The sequence below is a fragment of the Euprymna scolopes genome, chromosome 11 (genome assembly GCF_053919585.1).
Source record: "Euprymna scolopes isolate OS-2025 chromosome 11, ASM5391958v1, whole genome shotgun sequence".
In the NCBI taxonomy this organism is placed as follows: Eukaryota; Metazoa; Mollusca; class Cephalopoda; order Sepiida; family Sepiolidae; genus Euprymna; species Euprymna scolopes.
Window position 1 is genome coordinate 57739323 of NC_136492.1, and position 27575 is coordinate 57766897.

Below are 27575 nucleotides of genomic sequence, written 5' to 3' on the forward strand. Positions count from 1 at the left end.
TGTAGCTAATAAAACCTCGCAGTTTATATAACCTTGATTTGGATCTTCGAAATTTACTATGTAAACCACCATTCAATATCAACATTTTCACAGACTTTTCACTTGCAAATTGTCCGATGGCTCAAAAACTCTTGGATAAAAGTTGTGAACATCTAAAATTTCAGATCAGACAAATAATTTTTCGGTCATTAACGTTTGTGACTGTGGTTAATATGGACAACGACACGGACTGTTAACGGGGATCTGCCAATTTTGAGTTCAATTCGTTCAACTCAACAACTCTTTCATTAAACCCATATCTAATCTCACTTCTAATCCCTGCAAAAGAAGTAAATGAAATAACTTTGCGAATACTACAGCCAATATATTGTAATAGATGTAGACATGCAGTTTCACGTTTGATTTATGATCGTGTTTGGTTTAGCTTTGACGTGACGGATAAATGGCAGTTATCTGGTTTAGTTAGATTGTTTAGTTTTACGGCATAACAACCCTTTTCGGGTTATTTAATGCTAAATTCAATTATTTTGGTTAACAGTTTTTATGCTTCAAGTACTTTATATCTTCGAATATTTATTTGTAGAGTTTGGTTTGGTTGTATTATGGCATATCAACTTTTTCGGGGTATTTAATGTCGAATCCAGTTATTTTAAAATAGTATTTATGTTGCCTCCAGTTATTTTATAGAGGGTTTTTATTTTTCAAGCTCTTTGTATCTTCGTTGGTTGGTTGTTTTTGTTTTACGGCATATCAAACTTTTTCAGGTTATTTAATGCCGAATCCAGTGATTTTGAAGAAAAGTTTTTTAATAGAATATATTTGTTTTCTTTTCAAGTCAGTTTTTATTTAACCCATAGTTAAGACCTTAACAGGTACTACCACTCCGGATCAGAGTGGACCTGAGAGCAATGGCAATTAAAGGGTGGCTCCACACTCCCCAAAACCCACAAGCTGGGGCCTCACCAGCGGATATAGTTTAAGAACATATCCAGGATTTCTTTGTATCTTCAATCGCTAGTTTGTAGTGTTTGGTTTGGTTGTTTTATAGTGGATTTTATTGTCTTTATTCCCTGCCTCACAGAACATGAATGAGTTTTGCAATGGGAGAGAAAAAAGGGTTACAGTATTAATGCTTCGTAGATTTTAAGTTAGAAAACCAGTCAGGAAGTCGGGAGATAGAAAGGAGAAATGGGAAGATGCAAAAGGGGAGTGGGTTGTTTTAGTTTTTGTAAAACATAATTCTTGCAAAAGTAAGTAGAAAAATAAAAAAAAGCGTCAATGTTAGGTGTATGTCGTGTCAGGAAGCCAATACCTTAAGATAGCCTGATCTGATAGCAACAGGCAGTTATTAGAATTGAGACCGAATTAAATGTTCGGAGAACAGCAGGATATATTGTTTTTCGAACGGGGTGCTTTGATCTCTTTCCTGTGTTATATTGTTGGTCTCATCTCTAAAATTTATTTCTTGCTCCTGAGATAATGTTCGTTCACCGTTAGGTTAGGTTGGTTGATTAAAACAAGTGACGACGCTTTCATTTTGCAATATATTAAGTGTCTTGTGCATTAATTGACTTTGAATAATAGTTGAATTCTTAAAATGAATTAAGAACGGGCTGTCTCGCAGAGTCAAAGGTCATATTGATGATAAATATAGGGACACAGCAAACAGAAACTGAGTGAGGAATCACATTATCATAAAACGGAGAAAGAGCCGCTGAATCATGGTGTCGAGAGATGAAGTTTAAAAGACATAGATGTAGGTACTTGGACCAGAACAAATAAGTGACTCATCCGCCACCTAGCTGTATCTATACTCAAGACTAAAATATACCAACTTTTCAGTTACTAGAAATATTGGTGTCGTGTTGATTCATTGGAAGAAAGGTTAATTTTACAAGATCGTATAACTTGTTTGAGTGGCTCTTATTTAAATTTTCCATTAGTTCAGTACCTAATAAACCGTCGCCATTGAAAAACAACATGACCAGATCGAGAGAGAAATCAACGAATTAAGTTTTTGATTGATCATATCCACACTTTATTATTTAACAAATATAATTTTATTTCAATTTTATGTATGTTGTCATCAGGCTGACACAACAGTTCTCGAGAAGCCACGTTTAACCTAACTAATACCAGATAGGTGACTATCTGGGAATACTTAGTGCACTATATATTTAGTTCAGATAACGGAAGTTAAGCAACGTATAGTCTGGCTAGTTCCAGATGGGTACCTGTTTAGGAATTATAGGCGCTGTATGTTCTCTCTACTAATATCGGCATTGGTTCTAGTCGTCCTGGATCTCTACTTGCGCCTATTATTTTAAAATGCCGATACAGGAGAGGTATGTTTAGAGACTGCGCAACTCTTGGCACAGAAGTACCACGCGCAGACACTCTTACAGTGGTTATACATAGTTTGTCAAGACTTAAGGAAGCTACCATGTATAATACACCCTTGATTTGCACAGTTCCGGGTAACCTTTGGCAAGGTATAAAACGTGTTAGCTTCCCTCTGCTATTCTTTAGGGTTTTGCAATCGCATTATTTTCCCATGTCAGAGTGTAAGCAGCAGTTCATCGACAGTGATGACAGTACGCAATCTGATTTAACCGGAAATAGCGATATATTGTCAAATAGGGATACATCCTTCACTGCAACCAAAATAGACAGAATTATATATAGGACTTCATCCCATATTGACTCCTGGCATTCTGCTCTCTGTTCTATCAGTAGCCTGTATGATCTTCTTACACATCTTAAAAAAGGCATCGTATGTGATGGTAATTACTCATTCGAAAATATGTCGTTTATTCTTGAACTCACAGGTAAATATTTTTCCTTTCCTCTAACATGTCTGCTTTGCCAGGTACAAGACCATTTAATTTTTTTTTTTTTTAATATTGGGCGTGATGGGAAAACCGAAATACGCAAAGAAAACTAACAAATGGGTAGGCGGAAAGAGGGGGAGGGGGAAGAGGAGGTTGAGAAGACAGGGACAGGGACATAACATGTCTGGAACATTATGACATGTAAGAAAAATGTGCTGATTCACGTAATCGATTATTATTATTATTATTAGTAGTAGTAGTAGCAGTAGTAGTAGTGTGGCGTTAGTAATTAAATACTTACGATCACAAACTATAAAAAAACAGTGAAATAGTTACATATATTAGTTACGTTGGTTGAGTCGTTTAGTTTTACTGCATGTCGCGAGTCGTTGGGCCATTTTATGTCGAAACCTTGTATACGTTCTATATATGATTAGTATGTAGATTTATTTGTTTTATGGGCGTATATTTAAAAAAAATACGCACTTTAAGCAATAGGTTATATTGAAACCATCGGTGGGTCGCTGACAGGTACTATCATGCCGGCTCAGATTATACCTGGGAGTAGTGCTACTACTCCACACTTTTCAAAGCCTTTGTGCCTTAAACGAAACGCGAATTCAATAAACAAAGTTTTTTTTTCCCCTAGAACTTCTCGCTTGTGGAACTCTTTATCATTAGGCATCTTTCCAGCTGACTACAACATGGTCGTTTTTAAGTTTAATGTAAACAAGTGCTTATTGAACCGTCCTCTTAGATAATAAAATTCTATCTAGCTTCCACCACAGCCTATCATTACGATGTTGTCTCAGCGACCTAAAACTTATAAAACATTGTCTTCAAATAGCCTGCAGGCCTTGATGAACAGTAACTCACGCGTTAAAAAAAAGGTAAAAGGACTCGCAAATGGAGAAAGCTTTTTATCATGCTAATGAAGATTGGTGAGAGGAAGAAGGTGTGTAGTTGATTGTGTTCTAGAAGAGGACAGGCAGAAAAACAGTCGGAGGGATTCGAAATCCGGATTACAGGGTAGTAAATTATAGACGAACACCTCACACAAGTAGGTTTGACACTGTTTAGTTCTGTGTCCCGAATAAATTCGATTTGGGGCATAGGTATGTCTCTTAGAGGTATTGATTCTCTACGTGAGAGTAAACATGGGAATAACGGTAACTAAAATATGGCTTTACATTTTCGGAAACTCGTAGAATTATGGCCTTCATCACTGATGCACTTTGAGGTCATACCCAGGGTCCTAGCTCCATTTGGGTTAGCGGGCAGAAATTATTAACGACTAAATTAAAAAAATACGAGACTCGTTCCAAAAATAAAGCCTTCAATTTTTTTTACTAAAAATTGTTTAACACCTACGGAAAATAGGGTGGTACACTTGCATTTGTGCTCCAGAATTTATTTTTTCTACATAGTTACCAACATTCTTAATTCACTTTTGCCAAAGATTCAATGGTGTATATTTGCTTATGACGCATGTCTATGACACGGGTTGCTTTATTAGAGTTTCGCATCGTCAATATCTGTAATTGAAAGATTGAACTTTCGGGTCACGCATGCATAAGTTCAGTAATCTTAACAATGCAAGTTATAATACTCTCTGATCCATTCAGGGAAAATAAAAAATAGGATATATTACTTTTATTTTTTTACGTTTAAAAGTGTTAAAATATTATATTACAAAATGATTTGCAGTTACTATACTTCTAATAGTCAGAAACTTTGAATTTACATGAGTATATGATAAACCACTGAACTATATATTCTAAACAAAGTTCTTTATTATCTGATTTAATATAATTTTGCCTGATATTAGAATCAAATCGGACATTAACAGCGGACTTTTGAAAGTGTAAAGATTCGAAAACATCGGAAAAAGTCTTTTTTTTGTTGTTTATTTTTTTTATGAAAGTAATGTTCGGTTTTATTTATGAAAATCACTCCAGACATAGCGTGAAGCCACTTGATGCTATGGACTAACAAGAAAAAGGTGAGTATCGTAAAGACAGATGCTTAGTAGGCTAAGTCTTAAAAAGACTATGATTATAAGTGTTAGCAAAACATTCACTAATACGAGGGTTCTATAAATATGCCCTTATCGAAAAAAAGCTACTAGAATAATAAGCTGTATTACAATGAGGTATTTACATGAGCTAATTAATAAGGATTCTCTTTATTACATGTAGTACAGACGTAAACTAGTGCTGCCTGTTACATGGTCGATCTAGTGGCGACTAAACCGACAATCGTACTTTCCGCTACTGGTTTCATAAACTTGACGCGTGAACACCCAGCAATAGTAAAATAAAAGCTGTAAATGGCAGATGAGATTAATAATTTCAAACGACAATACGTGCAAATAGAAAAGAGAAAATGGCTATTCAGTTTACTTGCGTCAGCCTCTTAACTAGCACTTCCTCACATTCCATGGACAATGTGTATCACAGAGAAGGATTAATAGCTATTTTGAAGGCTACGGTTATTTTAATATGTGCAGCATAAACACGGTGACAAACCGGTGCCTTTTAGATAACCGAAGTTAAGCAAGATAAAGCTTGGGCAATATTAAACGGGTCAACGTTTAAGGAAATCAGGGACTGTATGTTGAAGACGGCGACATCTCCGTACAAAAAAAAAAATCCCTGAAAAACCATAACATTGTTATCTCCCGTGTTGAAGATATACGTGCGTCTGGGGACTGCTTGTGAAGTTGATATTCACATAAAGCTTCCTTCTTTAAATGAAGCCGCTTCAACTTGATTAATTGGTGGTATGTAGATATTTTTTTATTAATCTCGTATTGTTCATGAACATTCATCTGTTGTTCCATCCATGTCATTAATCTTTACTGTTAAAAAAAAGAACATTTACAATTATGGAGCTCATCTGACTAGTTTTAGTCCTGATAAATAATGACTTATTAAATTATATTGTTTGTCTATTATTTCCATAAAAAAATTATAAAAACATTAAAAGCTTAATTTGGAGGTTTTTAATTATGTATTGTAAGGTTTCAAAATCGTGTATTCCCCCGGATTAATTTTACTCTTAACAAAATACAATAAAAGTACTGCCATAGCTACAGGATTGCTTGATTAAACAAAATTTTCTAGTTAGTATTAATTCTCTTGTTATTGCAAGCCATAAATAATCACAGAAATATTGAAAGCCACAAAACATGGGCCGAACCAAAAGTTATCTTAGAGTGTGCCTCCCACTCATCTAGGAAATAGCAAAAACTGCATCCGATGGTGAGACCTCAAGTTGGGAGATTTCGAGAGTATAATTTCTTAGTACCTACTAATCTTAGGTCCACTCCGACCCGAAGTGGTCGTACCTATGGGAGTCACATCTATGAGCTGAATAGGATTTGCTTCCGGTAAGGCAATAACATCATAGACAGCCTATGTAACTATTTATTGGCCTTCGGGTCAAGATCAAAGTGTAGTATCTGTTCCGGCAGATACTGCACTTAAGATAATTTGTACCAGTCAATGGAGGGGAAACCCTCTATACTGGGACAATTATTATTTTTGGTAACCAGAGTGCCCCCTTTTTGCCTACTTTAAGGGGAGCTGGTTTTTACCTCACATTAAAAACGGCCTTGTGCCTAATTTGCTCAGTGGGGGAGCAAATAAACACCATCTGTTCCGGCAGATACTGCAAGCTATGACTAGCAAAGACCAGATGTGGGGGCAACCCCACATGCCTGACCATTAACCAGCTCCCATTTCCCACCTCTCGGGAGCTGGTCCCCTTTTCCCCTTCCCCTTCCCTTCACTCCTCACATTAAAAATCGGCCTTGTGCCTAATTTGCTCGGTGGGGGAGCAAATAAATACCATCTGTTCCGGCAGATACTGCACTTAAGATAATTAGTACCGGTCAATGGAGGGGAAACCCTCTATACTGGGACAATTATTATTTTTGGTAACCAGAGTGCCCCCTTTTTTGCCTAATTTTAGGGGAGCTGGTTTTTACCTCACATTAAAAACGGCCTTGTGCCTAATTTGCTCAGTGGGGGAGCAAATAAATACCATCTGTTCCGGCAGATACTGCAAGCTATGACTAGCTATGACTAGCAAAGACCAGATGTGGGGGCAACCCCACATGCCTGACCTTTAACCAGCTCCCATTTCCCACCTCTCGGGAGCTGGTCCCCTTTTCCCCTTCCCCCTCCCTTCACTCCTCACATTAAAAATCGGCCTTGTGCCTAATTTGCTCGGTGGGGGAGCAAATAAACACCATCTGTTCCGGCAGATACTGCAAGCTATGACTAGCAAAGACCAGATGTGGGGGCAACCCCACATGCCTGACCATTAACCAGCTCCCATTTCCCACCTCTCGGGAGCTGCTCCCCTTTTTCCCTTCCCCCTCCCTTCACTCCTCACATTAAAAATCGGCCTTGTGCCTAATTTGCTCGGTGGGGGAGCAAATAAACACCATCTGTTCCGGCAGATGCTGCACTTAAGATAATTTGTACCAGTCAATGGAGGGGAAACCCTCTATACTGGGACAATTATTATTTTTGGTAACCAGAGTGACCCCTTTTAGGGGAGCTGGTTTTTACCTCACATTAAAAACGGCCTTGTGCCTAATTTGCTCAGTGGGGGAGCAAATAAATACCATCTGTTCCGGCAGATACTGCACTTAAGATAATTTGTACCAGTCAATGGAGGGGAAACCCTCTATACTGGGACAATTATTATTTTTGGTAACCAGAGTGACCCCTTTTAGGGGAGCTGGTTTTTACCTCACATTAAAAACGGCCTTGTGCCTAATTTGCTCAGTGGGGGAGCAAATAAATACCATCTGTTCCGGCAGATACTGCACTTAAGATAATTTGTACCAGTCAATGGAGGGGAAACCCTCTATACTGGGACAATTATTATTTTTGGTAACCAGAGTGCCCCCTTTTTGTCCTACTTTTAGGGGAGCTGGTTTTTACCTCACATTAAAAACGGCCTTGTGCCTAATTTGCTCAGTGGGGGAGCAAATAAACACCATCTGTTCCGGAAGATACTGCAAGCTATGACTAGCTAGGACTAGCTATGACTAGCAAAGACCAGATGTGGGGGCAACCCCACATGCCTGACCTTTAACCAGCTCCCATTTCCCACCTCTCGGGAGCTGGTCCCCTTTTCCCTTCCCCCTCCCTTCACTCCTCACATTAAAAATCGGCCTTGTGCCTAATTTGCTCGGTGGGGGAGCAAATAAATACCATCTGTTCCGGCAGATACTGCAAGCTATGACTAGCTATGACTAGCAAAGACCAGATGTGGGGGCAACCCCACATGCCTGACCTCTAACCAGCTCCCATTTCCCACCTCTCTGGAGCTGGTCCCCTTTTTCCCTTCCCTCTCCCTTCATCCTCACATTAAAAATTGGCCTTGTGCCTAATTTGCTAGGTGGGGGAGCAAATAAATACCATCTGTTCCGGCAGATACTGCAAGCTATGACTAGCTATGACTAGCAAAGACCAGATGTGGGGGAAACCCCACATGCCTGACCTTTAACCAGCTCCCATTTCCCACCTCTCGGGAGCTGGTCCCCTTTTCCCTTCCCCCTCCCTTCACTCCTCACATTAAAAATTGGAATTGTGCCTAATTTGCTCGGTGGGGGAGCAAATAAATACCATCTGTTCCGGCAGATACTGCAAGCTATGACTAGCTATGACTAGCAAAGACCAGATGTGGGGGAAACCCCACATGCCTGACCTTTAACCAGCTCCCATTTCCCACCTCTCGGGAGCTGGTCCCATTTTTCCCTTCCCCGTCCCTTCACTCCTCACATTAAAAATCGGCCTTGTGCCTAATTTGCTCGGTGGGGGAGCAAATAAATACCATCTGTTCCGGCAGATACTGCAAGCTATGACTAGCTATGACTAGCAAAGACCAGATGTGGGGGCAACCCCCAATGCCTGACCTTTAACCAGCTCCCATTTCCCACCTCTCGGGAGCTGCTCCCCTTTTTCCCTTCCCCCTCCCTACACTCCTCACATTAGAAATCGGCCTTGTGCCTAATTTGCTCGGTGGGGGAGAAAATAAATACCATCTGTTCCGGCAGATACTGCAAGCTATGACTAGCTATGACTAGCTATGACTAGCAAAGACCAGATGTGGGGGCAACCTCACATGCCTGACCTTTAACCAGCACCCATTTCCCACCTCTCGGGAGCTGGTCCCCTTTTTCCCTTCCCCCTCCCTTCACTCCTCACATTAAAAATCGGCCTTGTGCCTAATTTGCTCGGTGGGGGAGCAAATAAATACCATCTGTTCTTCATATGCTGCACTTCAATTTCTTGTTCTCTGTCAGGGGAGGAGAAATCCTTCACGACTGAGACAATTTTTATTTTTGTTCCTTTTCTCCACATTAAAAATCGACCCTGGTGTCTAACTCTGGGGAGTCATTGTAAATAGAAACATCATAGACAGCCTTTTAGCAAAGTGTTTGTTTCTATCATACCTAACCACCCTGAGATCTGTCTGTCTTTACTGCCTACTTTTCTGTCTACCCTTTTCTTCACATTTATCAAATACCCAAGCCCTTTTCCATTATCTACGGCGCAAAATTGCACCACTAAGTGGAAGTTGGTAGATGTTACTAAATAAATGTTGTGCAAAGTTTCAACATAAAATGGCTCAACGACTTGTGACCTGCTATGAAACCAAACGAACTGGCCAACAATTATGAATTGATTAATTGTAATATATGTAACTATTCATTTTTTAAAAGTTTATGCAGGTACTGAATTATTAAAATCAGACTACTGCTACTACTACTTCGACGGTGACTACTACTACTGCTACTACTAATAATAATGGTCATGATAATTAGGTGCTAGTACTCTCGATTCTACTCAAATTGGTAGTAGTGTTAGTAGTAGTACTAGTGGTAGTAGACAGAGCACGCTTTATCGATTAAGTAGAAATTATCATTTAAAGACTATTTGTTTACAAAATATACACCTAAAAAACAAGTGAATATAGAAATCAATTGTATGCAAATCATATGAACGTTATCAATATAATATAACATACCTTAAAACCCAACAATCAACAGTGATCACTGTCGTTACATAATTGTATCATGAGTATAATATTACACTGTCATGGACGTGCGTCAGAAGCAGATATACACTATTAAATTCCTCCATGCAGAACAGCATTGACCGATCAACATTTACCGACCCTATTGAACGTTTACGAAGTCGATGTGGGTTAGGTAATGCGTTCGTCGATTTAAGAGAGTTGACAGGATGTTGAGTGTCAAAGGGTGCTCCGAACTTTTACGACCGAAGCATTAAAAAAGACTTTTACGACCGAGGGATAAAAAAGACTTTTACGACCGAGGCATTAAAAAAGACTTTTACGACCGAGGCATTAAAAAAGACTTTTACGACCGAGGGATAAAAAAGACTTTTACGACTGAGGCATTAAAAAAGACTTTTACGACCGAGGCATTAAAAAAGGCTTTTACGACCGAGGCATTAAAAAAGACTTTTACGACCGAGGGATAAAAAAGACTTTTACGACCGAGGCATTAAAAAAGACTTTTACGACCGAGGCATTAAAAAAAAAAAAATTACGACCGAGGCATTAAAAAAAGACTTTTACAACCGAGGCATTAAAAAAGACTTTTACGACCGAGGCATTAAAAAAGGCTTTTACGACCGAGGCATTAAAAAAAGACTTTTACAACTGAGGCATTAAAAAAGACTTTTACAACTGAGGCATTAAAAAAGACTTTTACAACTGAGGCATTAAAAAAGACTTTTACGACCGATGCATTAAAAAAGACTTTTACGACCGAGGCATTAAAAAAGACTTTTACGACCGAGGCATTAAAAATGACTGGCAAAACTGCATTGCGAATAGTAGTGACTATTTAGAAAAATAATTTCGGGGTCACAAAACGTGGCTAGTTTTAATGGTACTACTTCCCTCTTCTGTCGCTCTTTAACGTTTTAGTTTCTCAGTTAAAAATAGGAGACCTTACTTTTAGAACGACCCTTGTAGGCTGTTGCTACTTAAAATCGCAGATTGCTGGAAAAACAACTGAGAAGTTAAATAGGCGTGATGAGTAAAGATCGAGCTTAAATAATGACATTATTATTTAGAAAGCGATTCTTAATATGGGAAGGAGTATTTTTTTACAAAGGAGTCTCTTCTTATCAAGGTCCGAAAGCAGCTCGAGTATAAAGGTTGATAATGTCGGATGGTGTTTTTTTTTTTCGTGTCGGCGTGAGTTTGTTTGTGCGTGTGCGTGTGTGCGTCCATGCGTTTTTGCGTTTATGTGTTTGTGTTTCTGTGTGCGCGTATATGTGTTTTCTACGCGTTTCTGTGCGTGTTTGCATGTTTGCGCGTTCGTTTGTGTACGTTCGTGTGTGTGTGTGCGTTCGTGTGTGTGTGCGCGTATGAGTGTTTTTTGTGTGTGCGTGTGTGTTTTTGTTGCGTGTGTGTTTGTATTTGAGTGTGTATTTCTTTGTGTGCGCCTGTGTGTTTTTCCGGGTATGTGTTTTTTCCCCCGTGTGTGTACTTTTGGGGTTTGTGCTTCCATGTGTGTTTGCGTGTGTGCGTGTGTTCATGTGTGCGTGTGTCTCGGAGATACAAATCCATCTTATACTTGCTTCAACCAAACTCAGGAACGACAACGTGTGGCCGGGCGGGTAGAGCTAAGTGCATATATAACATCTCAAAAGGTGATATATATCATCTTAATAGAGCTATGGACTTTTCATGTCATGAATGCATAAGTTTAGTCATCAAAACAATGCAGTTCGCAATCCGCTGTACTCCATTCGGACAGCATGTAAAATAGAATGCATTATTTTGCAACACTCCCTATATATATATATATATATATATATATATATATATATATATATATATATATATATATATATATATATATATATATATATATTCTGCAATAGTATAGTTTCGTCTCTTTCGTTCTTTACTGGTTTTTCAAACTATTCTACTATTATACTAAAGGAACGTTGCCTGTGCGTGTGAGTGCGTTCCCTATGGACTCGTAATCGTAGTCACTACGGGTAGACATGTGAAGCTTCCTCCGGGTGCACAGATATATGTCCCCAACTTAAGCAGACAATCAATAGATTTGATTAAAAAAAGGTTTGATTTCACCGATTTTGAAGACAATAAAATATAGGAGTGTTAGATATTCGTCCATCATCATTCAATCCTGGGCTACGTTGTATCTCCCTGCTAGCATATATATATATATATATATATATATATATATATATATATATATATATATATATATATATAATTGTTTGCTTTTAAAGTCATTTCACGATATTCCAGAACTCTCTTGATTGTATTCATAGATATTATATTTTTATGGCCCCAAAATATGTGTTATACTTTGATTTGTTGTGGAACCCAACTCCTCTTGAAACAGATAATTGATTGTTTATTTGGTGTCGAACCTCCACTCTTCCTTGATACATATGGAGACAGTATTTAAAAAAAATTATCTTGATATGCTCTCTGAAAAGATCTAACAGCGTTTCAGGTTGTTATTGCTTCATTTATTTGAATCTCTCCCTCTCTCTTTATATATATATATATATATATATATATATATATATATATATATATATATATATATATATATATATATATATATATATATAAACCCCGTGCCAGAATTATATGCAAATCAATATTTTTGATGTAACTCCGATAATTTTCAATGAAAATTCGTGAAACTTCGCACGTTATACGGCAATACTAATACATGCGCATATACAACATTTTAAGCTGATCTGCGCAATAGCGAGCAAACAGCAGCCATTTTCGTGACTTGCAGTTTTTTAAGCGTGCCAGCTTTATATGCAAGATGTGAGGTAAAGGTGCTTTAAGTCAAGCTGAGATGTCAAAAATTGTTTAAAGGCTCCATAATAAGATTTCCACCTTAGAAATTGACAAAGAATTACACCGTGATCATGGTGCAATCAAAAAATATTGTACTAACCCTCAACCTTGCAACGGACGTTCTGACAAAGGGAAAATTCGTAAGAAATCATATCTGTCATGTTGAACAATGAGTAAGATCAAGAGAAAAGTTCACCGTAACCCACTTGAAACTAGCAAACAAGTTTTTGAAAAGGCTGGTGCTCCTGATGTGCCCAAATTCATTCATTGCCGTATCCTGAGGACGACTGCAAAATTTAGAAAGCCAGAGGTCCGCCCTCTATTGAAGTATATCCACAAGAAAAAGTGGATGGAGTGGGCAAAAGATCACATGAAGGTGAATTTTCAAACAGTTTTGTTCACCGATGACTATCGAGCGACCCTTGATGGACTCGATGGGTGGAGGGGAGGATGGTACTATAATGAGGGTCTATGTCCCCAAAGGATCAGGCGTTAACAAGGAGGTGGTGGTGTGAAGTTCTGGGCTGCAATCATTGGCAATGAGCTGGTAGGACCATTCAGTCGCAGATGAAGTGAAAATTACCGCCAACTCTACATTGACTTCATTAAGGAACACTTGGAACCCTGGCACAAGAAGAAGAATTTATTATTCCGGAAAAAGATGGTATTCATGCACGATAATGCACCGTCTCATTCTGCAAGGAAAGCCACTGGATATTTGGAGATAGTTTTTGCTAGACATGCGAAAATAATGCGATGGCCAGTCTGTTCTCCAGATTTAAATCCCATCGAAAATCTGTGGAGCATCTTGAAACAAAATATTTACTCCGGAGGAAAGCAGTACAACTCCAAAGATGACTTCTGGAATACAATTCTGACTCTTGCAAAAAATATTTCATCAGATGAAATCGAAAGTTTGACATCTTCGATGGACCAAAGGCTTTTTGCTCTTGTCAATAAAAATGGCAATTATATAAGATATTGATTGTACTATGAAACCATATTGAAGTTCTTTGTTCTTTATTATTGTTGTTCTTAATTGACAAATTCCTAGAATAATCAATGTTTCGATGATCTTTTTTCCTAGATTTTGCATATGAAGTTGGCACGCTGAAAAAACTGCAAATCACAAAATGGCTGCCAATTGTTTATTACTGTGCAGATTAGCTTAAAATTTTAGATCTGCACTTGTGTTAGTATTAAGCAAAAAATATGCGCTCGCGCGTACAATAGTAGCGACCATTTATAACATAAAGAATTACATCGCTTGATATTTAGAAAAATATTTATTTGCAGAAAATTCAAACACGATATTTGTTTTCAGCACACACGAAAATTTAAAGTAGGTTTTCTGTTTATCTACCAGGGCACAATTACCAAATAATCAATCCACCAAAACAGACTCCCCCCCCCCCCAACAAAGATGACTATGAAGTTGGTGTTAATTTTACGTAAAATTAATATAGAAAAGTCATCTTCGCATTTAAAAACTATATTTTTTTTATATTTTGGAAACTACTCAGTTTAACTGCTATTTTCGTTTTCAGCGCCCTCGAAACGTTATATTAGTGGTAATTTTAAAGGATTTTTATGGGTGTAAATATATTGCACCCTTACTAATATTTCAATCATAGTTATTTTTTCCTAGTTTTGTAGATGAAATACAAAATTACTGATATTTCCCCAAAACCTTTGCAATAACAGTAAGGGGAGACTTGGTTCCCAATAGATTAATATGTTATATCGCCCCTCTTTTGGAAATAGGGTACAGCTATGAATATCCCCGAAATCAAATAAACCTTATACGCTGTGAAACTTACTTTATGTATAATATCTAAAGAGGGAGATATAACATATGAGAAATGTTTGGAAACAAGTCTCTCCTTGCTGTTATTTCAGATCATTTAATACCATAGTATATATATATATATATATATATATATATATATATATATATATATATATATATATATATATACTAGCAAAAGTACCCGTCGTTGACTGGGTTCAAAAACTGCCTACAGAAAATGGACTCTGATTCATGAAAGTATGATAGGTCATGAAAAGGAAGGGTTGTAAAGAGATAACTTCGAATTTGGGGGTATCAAAACCAAAGCAAAATATGATGAAAGTAAAAATAAAATAGATAAACCCCATAATTTATTATACCATACCTGTTCACACTGACACACTTATCACAATATTCTGTGGATCTATATTAAAAAGCTTGTTAAACTTTGTGACATATTTCCATTCTATGGAGGTCAGATGCGAACGAACACCCCATAATTTTATTATACCATATTTCTTCAAACTGAAACATAATTATCAAAGTATACTTACGCAGATAGATATGAAAAGTCTTTATTAAAGTTTGTGTCTATTTCAATTCTATGGAGGCCAGGCGCGAACGCAGACCCCACAATTTTATTATGCCATCTCTATTTAAGTTAAAGCATACTTATCAAAGTATTCTTATGTACATCTATATCAAAAACACTTGTAAACGATATTTTAAATTTTTAAATTTTTTATTTCCATACTTTGTGGACCAGGCGCGAACGCAGACCCCACAATTTTAATGAACCACGGTTTTGCCAGATCAAACATACCTATTCCTGTTCCTCGATACATCTTCTATCATTATATTTTATCAGTTTTTTAAAATAGTCAACCATATAGGAGCCTATTCGTGACCAGACACACACACAGAGATATTCAGCTTTATATTATATTATATATATATATATATAAATATATATATATATATTATTTATTCCAATTATTTATTTACTTAAATGTAGTTGCAGCGCGCACTATGTTGGCCAACATCACAAAGATTGGATTTTCGTTTTAAACAACACGTACCATCAAAGATTCGGTGTGCAAAATTTTCGCCTTCGGATGTAATAACTATGGTTCTTTTATTTGTGAACAACTTATAAATAACCATACGTGTGCCACGAATTTTAGTGCTGATCTTGAGTAAGTTTTTCTCACCCTTTCACCAAAAGAATTCTAGAAAACATTTTTATTAAGTCCTTGAGACCTTCTCTTCGCAAGCAAAAAGAAAATCTCTTAGGACTTAGTTTGGTTTCTATGTAATTTTTTTCACCGCTAATTAAAAAAAAAAAATTTAATTGTATTTATTATTTTCGTTCCCTAGCTATATAAATGACAATTTTTTTATCGCAATTATCCTAGATTTAGTTCTGTTGAGCGAGGAACGAAAGCTGTCTAGCTAGCCTTTATTTTCATTTTTTTTTAAATCATCATGTTAATTCGTTTATATTTAGCTATAATTAAGTCTTCTACCCCCCAAAAGAATTTTCATATATATATATATATATATATATATATATATATATATATATATATATATATATATAGTAGGGTCAGGCTAGGGGCCCAGTCAAAGACAAACTCCCACCCCCGGCTTCTCAAAAACCAAGGGACAATTCTCACCTTTTGCCCGCTGACCTTGCAGCACGAAGTTTATAAGCCTCCATGCAAAGGGTACATTTTTTTTTTTTATAGAATTTCGGAAACTTAGGCCTTATGTTTGTACCTTTTGCATTCAAAATGTTTTGTGATACCGTCTAGGCAACAGATGAATTTCTGAAATGTTTTCGTTTATATGTTAGAGGAATCTTTCCTGCACCTTTCAATGCCAGTTGATGCAGTATATGTCACCATTTTCCCGCACTATTACCAAACATTATCACTGAGTCATAGTCAGGCAAAAGGCCCATACTGGGTTCAAGACAAAAGGCTTACCGTTGCTTTTTGTTTCTATTACCGTTAATGAAACAAAAGTGTTTTGTTATTGTTTTCATAAATGGTGGCGAACTACAAGAGAAAGACGGAGAGGGAAAAATATTGGCATAGCATTTTGTCCGATACCTTGAGGACAGTCAGCAACGGTGATCCTTTAATCCCAGCCAGTAAGGAATACGGTATGCCTGCTGGAACACTTCGGCGTCACAGGGACAAGAAGGTGCTTGAACCTGGGGTGTTGAATTTCGGACGATACAGGAAGGCCCTTTCACCGATATAGAGTGGCAGTTGAAAGAGCATATTGTTAGTATGCAAAGACGTCTGCATGGGCTGAAACTGAAGGATCTATAGCGTCTTGCATGTGACATTGCTGAAAAGGCAGCCCTTTATTATTCTTTCAATAAAGAAAGATTGGCTGAGACTGCCTGGGTTCACAGTTTTCTCGATCGGTATAACCTTAGCATTCGTCAGCCACAAGCAACAAGCCTTTCCCGTGCAGTGGGGTTCAACAAGGAGCAAGTCCAGAATTTTTTCGCCTGTACAAAGAGCTCATGAACAAGCATAACTACCCACCCTCACGCATTTGGAATATGGACGAATCAGGACTCTCAACTGTGTAGAAACCTGGGGAGGTCCTGGCTCCAAAGGGTACTCGCGAAGTTGTGAAGGTGACCAGCGCTGATTGTGGGTCTTTGGTAACATCTGTGTGTGCAATTACCTCTTTCCTCGAAAGAGAATGGTGAGCTCACTGATGAATGACGCCCCAACTCAAGCGGTAGGTTATGCAAGTCCAAGTGGCTGGACAGATTCTGATCTCTTTGTGAGGTGCCTGGAACATTTTGCGAAGCTTACCAACACCTCATCTGACAACCCTCATCTCATTCTGCTGGATGGGCATCACAGCCACAAAACACTGGCAGCTGTTGAATTCTGCAGACAAAATGGCATAGAACCTCTGACACTGCCACCTCATAGCATAAACAACTTGCAGTCTCTGGACAAAAGTTATTTCAAACCTCTCAAAACAGCCTTGGCCACGGAGATGTAGATCTAGGTGGTGGCAAATCCCGGCAAGCGAGTCACCATCCAGGATATTGCTAGCCTGTCAGCAAAGGCCTTCATGAGAACAGCTCTTCCTGACAGGGCAATCCAGGGATTCAGGACAGGTGGTCGCTGGCCATATGATCCAAACGTCTTCACTGACGTCGATTAAGCCAGCCTTGATAACTGAAGAAGATCTCCCAGAGGTCAGCCCCCCAACTGCCTGCAGCCCTGCCCATGTGACTCCATCTCAGCAAGAAGATGCAAATGGTGACCCTCTAGGAGTTAGAAACCAGCCAACTGACCGCACCCCTGACCAACAGGCTGCCAATGTAGAGACTCCAGCTCATCAGGCAGACGTTTAGGTTATTACAACATCAGGAGAGGGCCGGTGACTGTTTAGAAGTCTAGTGATAGACTTGGACAGAAGGCTTCAAACTGCCCAAAGGGATGAGCATGGCAAACTGTTGAGCACAGTTCTACATGCCGTAGAGACTGGCAAAATCCCTGGTGAGCTTGAACTCCTGGCGACAAGCAGGGTCCTGTGGAAAAATTGTGGTTTTGGGCGAAAACAGTATGGTGAGCCAAACCTACGGAGAAGATACCCTTCTCAGAATGTTGGCCACTATGATTGTGTAGTGGACAGGTGGATTGATTAGCCTCTACATCACAAGCTGAGATCCCTGAGGCGTCTTCATTCTCACCTCCACAACCAGCTGATTTCCCATTCCCAAAGCAGCAGACACACTCTGACCCTTCATTTTCATTTGTCCCACAAGAGCAGAGGACAGATCCCGAGGTCTCAACCTCCAGAAAAGAAGAGATTGCATAACTGATCCATAGATTTTCTCCATTCCCAAAATCCAGTTCAAGAGACCGAGATCAACGAAGGCAGAATCTGCACCAGTGTTGACTTCTTCTCCCTTTAAAGCCAAGCTGGAAGAAAGGCGCTCAAACCAGACTGTCCAAAAGACGCGAAAAGAAAAGAAGGCAAGCCAAGGCAAGTCAAAGAAGAAGAGGAAGCATCGTGGACCTGAAAAAGAAGAAGAGCTATGGCCATGTCTGATATGTTGTGAGCCCTATAGCAACAGCAGACCCCGAGATGTGTGGGTCCAGTGCAAGATTTTTCTTCACTGGGCCCATGAGGAGTGCTCCAAGGAATGGCTCAATTCATATGTACAAAATTATGATATGATAACTGAATAAGAAGACACCTATGCCTACTTTTTGTTTTGCACTGGACTGTTTATTGTAGCCGAGTAGGTAACTCAGCAAGTTCTCACTTTTTTAACCTTTGGTACTGTATATATAGGCTACAAGTGTTCATATTTTAAAGTTCAACATAGGCCTACTTTGAATTTGCATTCGATGTTGCAATTACTTCCCTAGTCAAGTGTAACTCAGCAAATTCTACTTTTATACAACATTTTCTTTCTGTTATCCTTTGTTATGAACTTTAAGACTAAGAATTTAGATGTGCTGCATATGAAGAGGCAAGACGCCCTCGCTTGTAAAGCAAAACGTATATGGTGAGCGATTTGCCCGCTCTCAATAGACAACATTTTTGCACCAACCTAATAGAAAAACAAATAAAAAAGATAAAACTAATGTTTAAATACACAGCGGACACTTGAAATATAGTAATACATATTTTAAACAAGTCTTTTTCGTATTTCCTTTCGAAATAATTTAGCCTAAATCGTTATGTTTTCAAATTAAATAAACAAGCGTTAATTTTCAATACCAATAACGAGTGTGTGTTTGCAACGGTAAAATCTAAAATATTCCCACTGCAAAAAAAGGTTCCTGATATGTAAAAGCGAACTTTGGTTGCTATTATTTAAGAAACATACTTTTGCCTTTACACTTAATATTTATTTTAATTATTAACTCAGTTTATTTAAAAGTGTAGTTTAAAGCATATGACTTAATTTTCTTAACAGTACGGGTTGTTGTGATGAAGGGACGATTCACCGAAAAACTTTTAATAGCTTCAATTTTTCAACCTTTTACCTGGTGTGTTTTTATCTTTTATTCTACCCAGATATGCTTGTGGTATGCTATAGCCAATGTACACCTCAATAGATCGCACCTATTTGGACGCTGCCTATGACTTACAAATGGAGGAATGGTTGGAATTATTGCCTAAGTTGGGCTCCTTGCTCGCCTTTACAATATATATATATATATATATATATATATATATATACATCAGACGTGAGTGTAAATTATTCCTTTGTTTTTGTGCACGTGGACAGGAAATTGATCAATTCGTTTCGACAATTTTTATATAGCTAAAGGGTTAACACAATGTAAAATGTGATTATCATTCCAGCCCGGTTAGCAACCGATATCCCTACGACTCCAGAATATCATAAATCACGATCATTTTCAAATATCTTTCCATAAACATTCAGACAAGAGAACTATGTTTGTCACACCCATCTTAAAATGAGGCGGCTTTTGTCGAAAGTCGTTCATGCGCAAAGCTGTCCCTTTATAAATACAACATTAAGAAATTCCAAATCTTTTAACAACGACAAGTTGGCCGTCATGAAAAAAGAAATGCAAATAGCATCCGTTCAGTTACAAAATGCAACAACTAAATTGTATCTGTTTGACTTGCGTAAACCGGGTGGGTCTGGGTATAAGGAGATACCTTCGTCCCTGCACCGCACCGCGGTTGAATTTTTATAATTTCAACCCGGGTCTTGGGATCAACACAAAATAGCAGACTCATGCTGTTCAAAATATTGACTTCTACTGTATTAATTTATGTTCTAACGTCACAGAAACAAAGAAATAAAGGAACGAAACAAGAATCCGACTCGGCATTTTTTTCTAAGTGCAAATGAAATTCGTGTTTCTTCCAAAACAACGCGATTTCATTATCTTTCCGAAGCTTTTTCGCAAACAAAGGTGCTTTTTAAAAGTCTCTGTCCTCGCCATTTCACGTATTGGCGCGTGTGAGAAAAACAGCAGCAGCCGAAGGATTAAGAGCTAGCAAAAATATTAGCAGCAGCCGTTAAAACATGTATGAAAATTAGCAAGTGTGCGCAAGCTTGCGTTAAAAGAAAAAAAAAACAGAAGAATAGACTGAAAGTTGTCGAGGACAGAAACAAGTTGAGATCAGGCAAGCCCTTGTGTTAATTGAGTCCATCTTGTCCATTTTTGTGTCACTGATTAGCAAACGCGTGCTGTTATAATATTAATTTTTCTATTAACTATTAAATAGTTTTTGTATCAACCACATTAATACGATTAGGAAAGGTATGAACTCGTGCGCATTCCTCTCAACTATGGGTGAAAGAGTAAGATAGACCAGACAAAATCTCTGTTATTCTTACTAGCAAAGATATTCTAGTATATACGGCGAATAATATATATTACATTCCCTCTCCAATGTGAAAGAACGGTGTCATGACAAATGAACATATAATACACAACTTCCGCACCTAAAAAGGGGCATATAATGGCTGGGATTATATTATAATAACAACAGAACAGCTTAATTGATCATTAAAATATAGTGATGGTATAGGCTATAGTACTGACAGACAAATACCAATTCCTAATTATTATTATAACTGTTGTATTCTTCTTCTTCTTCTTCTAATAATAATAATAATAATTATTATTATTATTATTATTATTATTATTATTATTATTATTGTTAAAGTTTCAGTTTCAGATATATATGAAATCCCCATTAGTAATATATATATATATATATATATATATATATATATATATATATATATATATATATATATATATAACAGAAATTACCAAGCGATAAACATAAAAAAGCAATTATCATAATAGAAAATCCTCGTAAATAGAAGAGATATGTTTTACTTTATTACCAAGCTTCGTTTTGCAACAGAGCGCGGGCACGCGTATGGTTGCTGTATGCAAATACCAACCTTCGTGCAAGATGACGTCACGACAAGGAATAAGGAAGAAAAAGGTCATCAAAAGAAGAACGCGTGCGCAAACCGAAGATCACGTACGAGAGGATTACAAGCACGTTTGAATCGTGGGTAAAGTCCTGCTTGGCAGAAAATAAGGAATAAAAGTATTTTATTAAAAGTTGTGACGGCTAGTTGATTTTTTTTCATATTCATTGCCTTTGTCTCCTTTGCGACAGAGTCTACAACGTGTCGGGTCCCCACATATTAACACGTTTGTAAACGTGTGTAACATTACAGTTTTAAATGAAATGAAATAAAATATAATGTACGGTTATATTTTTCATTGGTGTCTAACGCGATCTTCGACGCTATAATATTATAGCTTGAGAAAACTAATACAAAATTAGCATTACAATTGGATTTCCCATATAATTTTACTTGAGGTTTGTGTTTGGTTTTAATATAGGGCTTCGTTTTTAATCGAATCCACGATCAGAGACTGATAACCAAAATGACAAGGATGCAAATACGAGGTGCCTTCAATGTTTCAAGACTTTTTATGTACATGCATTGTAAATTGTCCTAGACACTTATAAATATTCAATATATTATGTCCATACACCTTATGAGAAAACTGACCAATTTTTTATGATTTTAGGTTTGAATAAACACCTACGGCAGGAATTGGAATACACCCTACTAAAGTTTGATTGTCACAGTTGATGGATTCCAAGCATGCCGTTTCGACGTGAGAACACTTTAGAAAAACGAATGGGCAATAATATTGTGTTTTAAACTTGGAAAAATGTTAAAGAAACTTATGGAATATTCAGACTGCTTTTGGACTATCTTGCATAAATCGACCATCAGTTTTTGAGTGTCATAAGAAGTTCAAGGAAAACAAGGAGTCTGTGATGGATGATGAAAGGCGTGGGAGGAGTAAGGAAGTCCGTACACCAGACTTGATTAGCCAAATAAAGAATTTCATGGATAAGGACCGTCGTGTGTCTATTAGAGACCAGAAGTGCACAGTTTGATGTCAGTCTGGGAACTGTACACAAAGTTATTTGTGAGGTACTGAAGATGCGAAATATGTGTTCGAATGCACTAGTCCCCTACTCCATCCTTGTCACAGACTATTTGACCAAGATAAGCATCAAGACAGCGCCCCACCCGTCCTATAGTCCAGAACTTGCTCCCTGTGAATTTTAGTTATTCCTTAAACTCAAGGAACACCTTAGAGGCTGCTGTTGTGACACAATTGAGGAGATTAAAGAGGCTGTTATGAGGCTCATTGACACGTTCACACAAGAGGGCTTCATGGGGTCTTCCAGAAGTTGTTGGAGTCGTACAACAAGTGCATTGCAGCCGAAGGAGAGAAAAATTCGGAAGGGGGCTAGTATTTCATGCATGTACTATCAATAAAAGTACGCATACGAAAAAAGTATGGAAACTTATTGAAGGCATCACGTACATTATTTATACACACATAAAGTCAACTAAACACATACTTGGCCTTCGAGTCCAGATCAAAGTGTAGTATCTGTTCCGGCAGATACTGCAAGCAAAGACCATATGTGGGGGCGACCCCACATATAAGACCTTGGTCAATGTAGGGGCAACCCTTCATACCAACTGTCACTATCCAGCTCCCCATACTCCGTGGGGAGTTGGTCCCCATTTCCCCTTCACTCCTCACATTAAAAATCGGCCTTGTGCCTAATTTGCTCGGTGGGGGAGCAAATAAATACCATCTGTTCCGGCAGATACTGCAAGCTATGACTAGCAAAGACCAGCTATGACTAGCAAAGACCAGATGTGGGGGCAACCCCACATGCCTGACCTTTAACCAGCTCCCATTTCCTACCTCTCGGGAGCTGGTCCCCTTTTTCCCTTCCCCCTCCCTTCACTCCTCACATTAAAAATCGGCCTTGTGCCTAATTTGCTCGGTGGGGGAGCAAATAAATACCATTTGTTCCGGCAGATACTGCAAGCTATGACTAGCAAAGACCAGATGTGGGGGCAACCCCACATGTCTGACCTTTAACCAGCTCCCATTTCCCACCTCTCGGGAGCTGGTCCCCTTTTCCCCTTCCCCCTCCCTTCACTCCTCACATTAAAAATCGGCCTTGTGCCTAATTTGCTCGGTGGGGGAGCAAATAAATACCATCTGTTCCGGCAGATGCTGCAAGCTATGACTAGCTATGACTAGCAAAGACCAGATGTGGGGGCAACCCCACATGCCTGACCATTAACCAGCTCCCATTTCCCACCTCTCGGGAGCTGGTCCCCTTTTTCCCTTCCCCCTCCCTTCACTCCTCACATTAAAAATCGGCCTTGTGCCTAATTTGCTCGGTGGGGGAGCAAATAAACACCATCTGTTCCGGCAGATACTGCAAGCTATGACTAGCTAGGACTAGCTATGACTAGCAAAGACCAGATGTGGGGACAACCCCGCATGCCTGACCTTTAACCAGTTCCCATTTCCCACCTCTCGGGAGCTGCTCCCATTTTTCCCTTCCCCCTCCCTTCACTCCTCACATTAAAAATCGGCCTTGTGCCTAATTTGCTCGGTGGGGGAGCAAATAAATACCATCTGTTCCGGCAGATACTGCAAGCTATGACTAGCAAAGACCAGATGTGGGGACAACCCCACATGCCTGACCTTTAACCAGCTCCCATTTCCCACATCTCGGGAGCTAGTCCCCTTTTTCCCTTCCCCGTCCCTTCACTCCTCACATTAAAAATCGGCATTGTGCCTAATTTGCTCGGTGGGGGGAGCAAATAAATACCATCTGTTCCGGCAGATACTGCAAACAAAGACCATATGTGGGGGCGACCCCACATATAAGACCTTGGTCAATGAAGTGACAACCCTTCATACCAATTGTCACTATCAAGCTCCCCTACTCCCCGGGGAGTTGGTCCCCATTTCCTCTTCACTCCTCACTTTAAAAATTGGCCTTGTGCCTAATTTGCTCAGTGGGGGAGCAAATAAATACTTCAAAGTGTAGTATCTGTTCCGACAGATACTGCAAGCAAAGACCATATGTGGGGGTAACCCCACATATCAGACCTTGGTCAATGTAGGGGCAACCCTTCATACCAATTGTCACCATCCAGCTCCCATTTTCCCACCAATCGGGAGCTGGTCCCCTTTTTCCTCCCCCTCCCTCACTCTCCACATTAAAAAACGGCCTTGTGCCTAATTTGCTCAGTGGGGAAACAAATAAAGACTACAAAGTGTAGTATCTGTTCTTCAGATATACACTTCCGTTTCTTGTTCTCTGTCACTGGAGGAGAAATACTTCACGACTGAGACAATTTTTATTTTTGTTCCTTTTCTCCACATTGAAAAAACGACCCTAGTGTCTTACTCTGTCCTGTGGGGAGGCATTGTAAATAGGAACAAATCAAACAACAGGTAGTTTCGTCAATAATCTGCAAACGACGTCTAGGCCGGCTCGGATATTACTAAGGTGGACCCCAGAAAGAATTCCCAAGGAAGTGTTTCATTGGACTCTTGATGGAAAAAAAGAGAGAAAGACAAAAAAAAAATGAACTGTAAACAGAAAATTAAGAGGGATTTAATTATAATGGGAAGAAGCTTGAGAGATGATTTGGATCGGATGTTTTGAATTCATTATGCGTCACAGGACTCGAGAGATTTTAAGTCTAAGTAAGTCGAGACACATCCCGAGAAACATGTTGGCACTAATAATTAATCAACCGTTTAGAATTGGTCAACTGGTTGATAGTCTTAACACTTCTTTTATATAATAAAATTGTCAGACAACATCATATCGTCTGTAAGTTGAAATTCACGTTTAAATGAAATATTTTAAATAAAGCGTAGTTTGTAGGGTGTGTTATAATTTTAAACATTTTAATACGATTAATGTAATGCAGATAAAGTAAGCAATACAATAGCACTTCATAAATCTTCGAGTTTAATGAAAACAGCTGATTTAGAATAATATATATTACTAGCTCCTTGATTTTGGCCTTGAAGATCCCGAGAACTAATAAGGAGATAAACAGGCATCTGGTATATTCATTATTGTAATCTCAACTTTTCATAGAATGTTCAAAATTGTTCAATGTGAGCACCATTGGTCACACGATACACATCAAGCCTATAGTCCCATGCTTGCCGAATGCATCACAGCATTGCGTTGACAGTGGTTTCAACAGTTTCTGTTATTCGGACCTTTAGCTCATCCACGTCTCTTGGAATGGGAGACACATAGATCAGTCCTTTCACAAATCACAAAAAATCAAATGGTGTAAGGTTTGGAGATCAAAGAGGCCAGGACATGAGATCACGATCATCTTGACCAGATCGTCCAATCAATGTCTGCCTTACTTGGTTGACTGATCGCAATTACTGAATCTAAAAAGAAATGAAAGAATCACTAGCGTTAGGAAAAAACTTAATGCATTTATCTTTTAAATTGCACCACTTTTAGCTTAATACCATTATTAGTTAAGCAGAGCTTGAAATGTGCCCAATAATTTTGGAACACCCTGTATTACATGACAAATGGCACATCAAAATAAGGGGAGATAAATAGAATTTTAGAAAATATTTTACTTAAATAGCGGACACATTTTCGAATAATGAGTCAAAATAATAGAAATATGCAATCCACGTTACTTAAGTTAATTCATAAAGCAATTTATTAAATAATCTAATAAAAACAGTATTTTACTTGCACGATTGTATTCATTTAAATCGCCGAATTGCTTATTGGTATACCCAAATAAATTATAGTGGACTAGCTGGGCACATAAAGTTGTCCGGTCGTAAAATACAATTAGATACATGATATTTTAAATCATGCAGATTTCGTATGTATTCGCATGTCAGAGGACATTCTCTGTCGATTATTATATATTATACTGTATATATCTTAATACCCAATATATATTAGTTATTATATTATTTGCATATATATATAGAGAAGTGTATATATTATATGTGCACAATATATAGTAGTGATTAAAATATTACTTGGTTGACATTATCAAGAATCGAAACCGAAACGTATAGTACTCCACCATTAACCGATGCTTTTTAACTATCGTCAAATGGATAAGAAGTAGTAAAAATGAACTCACTCCAATGTAAAATGTGTATAACCACATGTGTACGAGATCACTTTAACTCGACTTACAGATGTTCTCCAAATCAATGGGCTATGTTTTTCGCTATTTAAATGCTTAAAAGCCTAGTACAGAAAAAAAAAACGGAATACACTGACCCTAGGATACAGTTTTGTCAGGTTACGATGTGGAATAAGATTTTTTTCGGTCCTGATTACGGTATCATCCCCGCGTTACGGTGTTATTTACATTGTTTTGTTTTTATTATATACATGTATACTATTGACTGTACTGTAATTTGTTACTGTTCGGTCTGTATCAATAACAACACGAACGCAGAAAGTAAAGGTAAAACAAGTATATTAAGACGAAAAGATAATACATATTTACAAAGGTGCAGTTGTACTGCAGTTGGAAGATTGTCCGGCAAAGGACGTGTTACAGTCTTTCATGGAGCAACCGGCACATGCGTCTTGCCTATCCGGCGTTCGAACACAGCTCCCCGGTCTTGCTGACTTGATACCTTTATCTATATCTTTTCACCCACTTATGCTAATTAGTGGGCGTCTCCACAACACCCCCCTCCCAAGATTTGAAGTCGTGTATATTTCAATATCTTTCCCTTTTGGGGTTCATTATCATTGGGTCTATAGCCTTTCTTTTCCTTCCCGATCTCCTCGGTTCGGACAAGGTCTGTGGTGGTTCAATATTAAACGTTTCGTATACTATATCAATTGGATCTTCCTGTTCCTCAGGTTTGTCCTGTTAGCTGTCCTTCCTATCACGTTTTCTCAATTGATTTTGGTGTCTTTTGTGTATCCCTTTTGGACGGTTTATCATGTAGACCAAGTCGCCGATACGTTTATCTACCGTACCCGACTCCCAATATGACATATTATTTTAAAACATTGAAAATATACCTGATCACCAGGTTTAAACCTTTCACGTGATGTGTGTGTCGTTGTATACACGACTGCTTGCGTTGGTATTA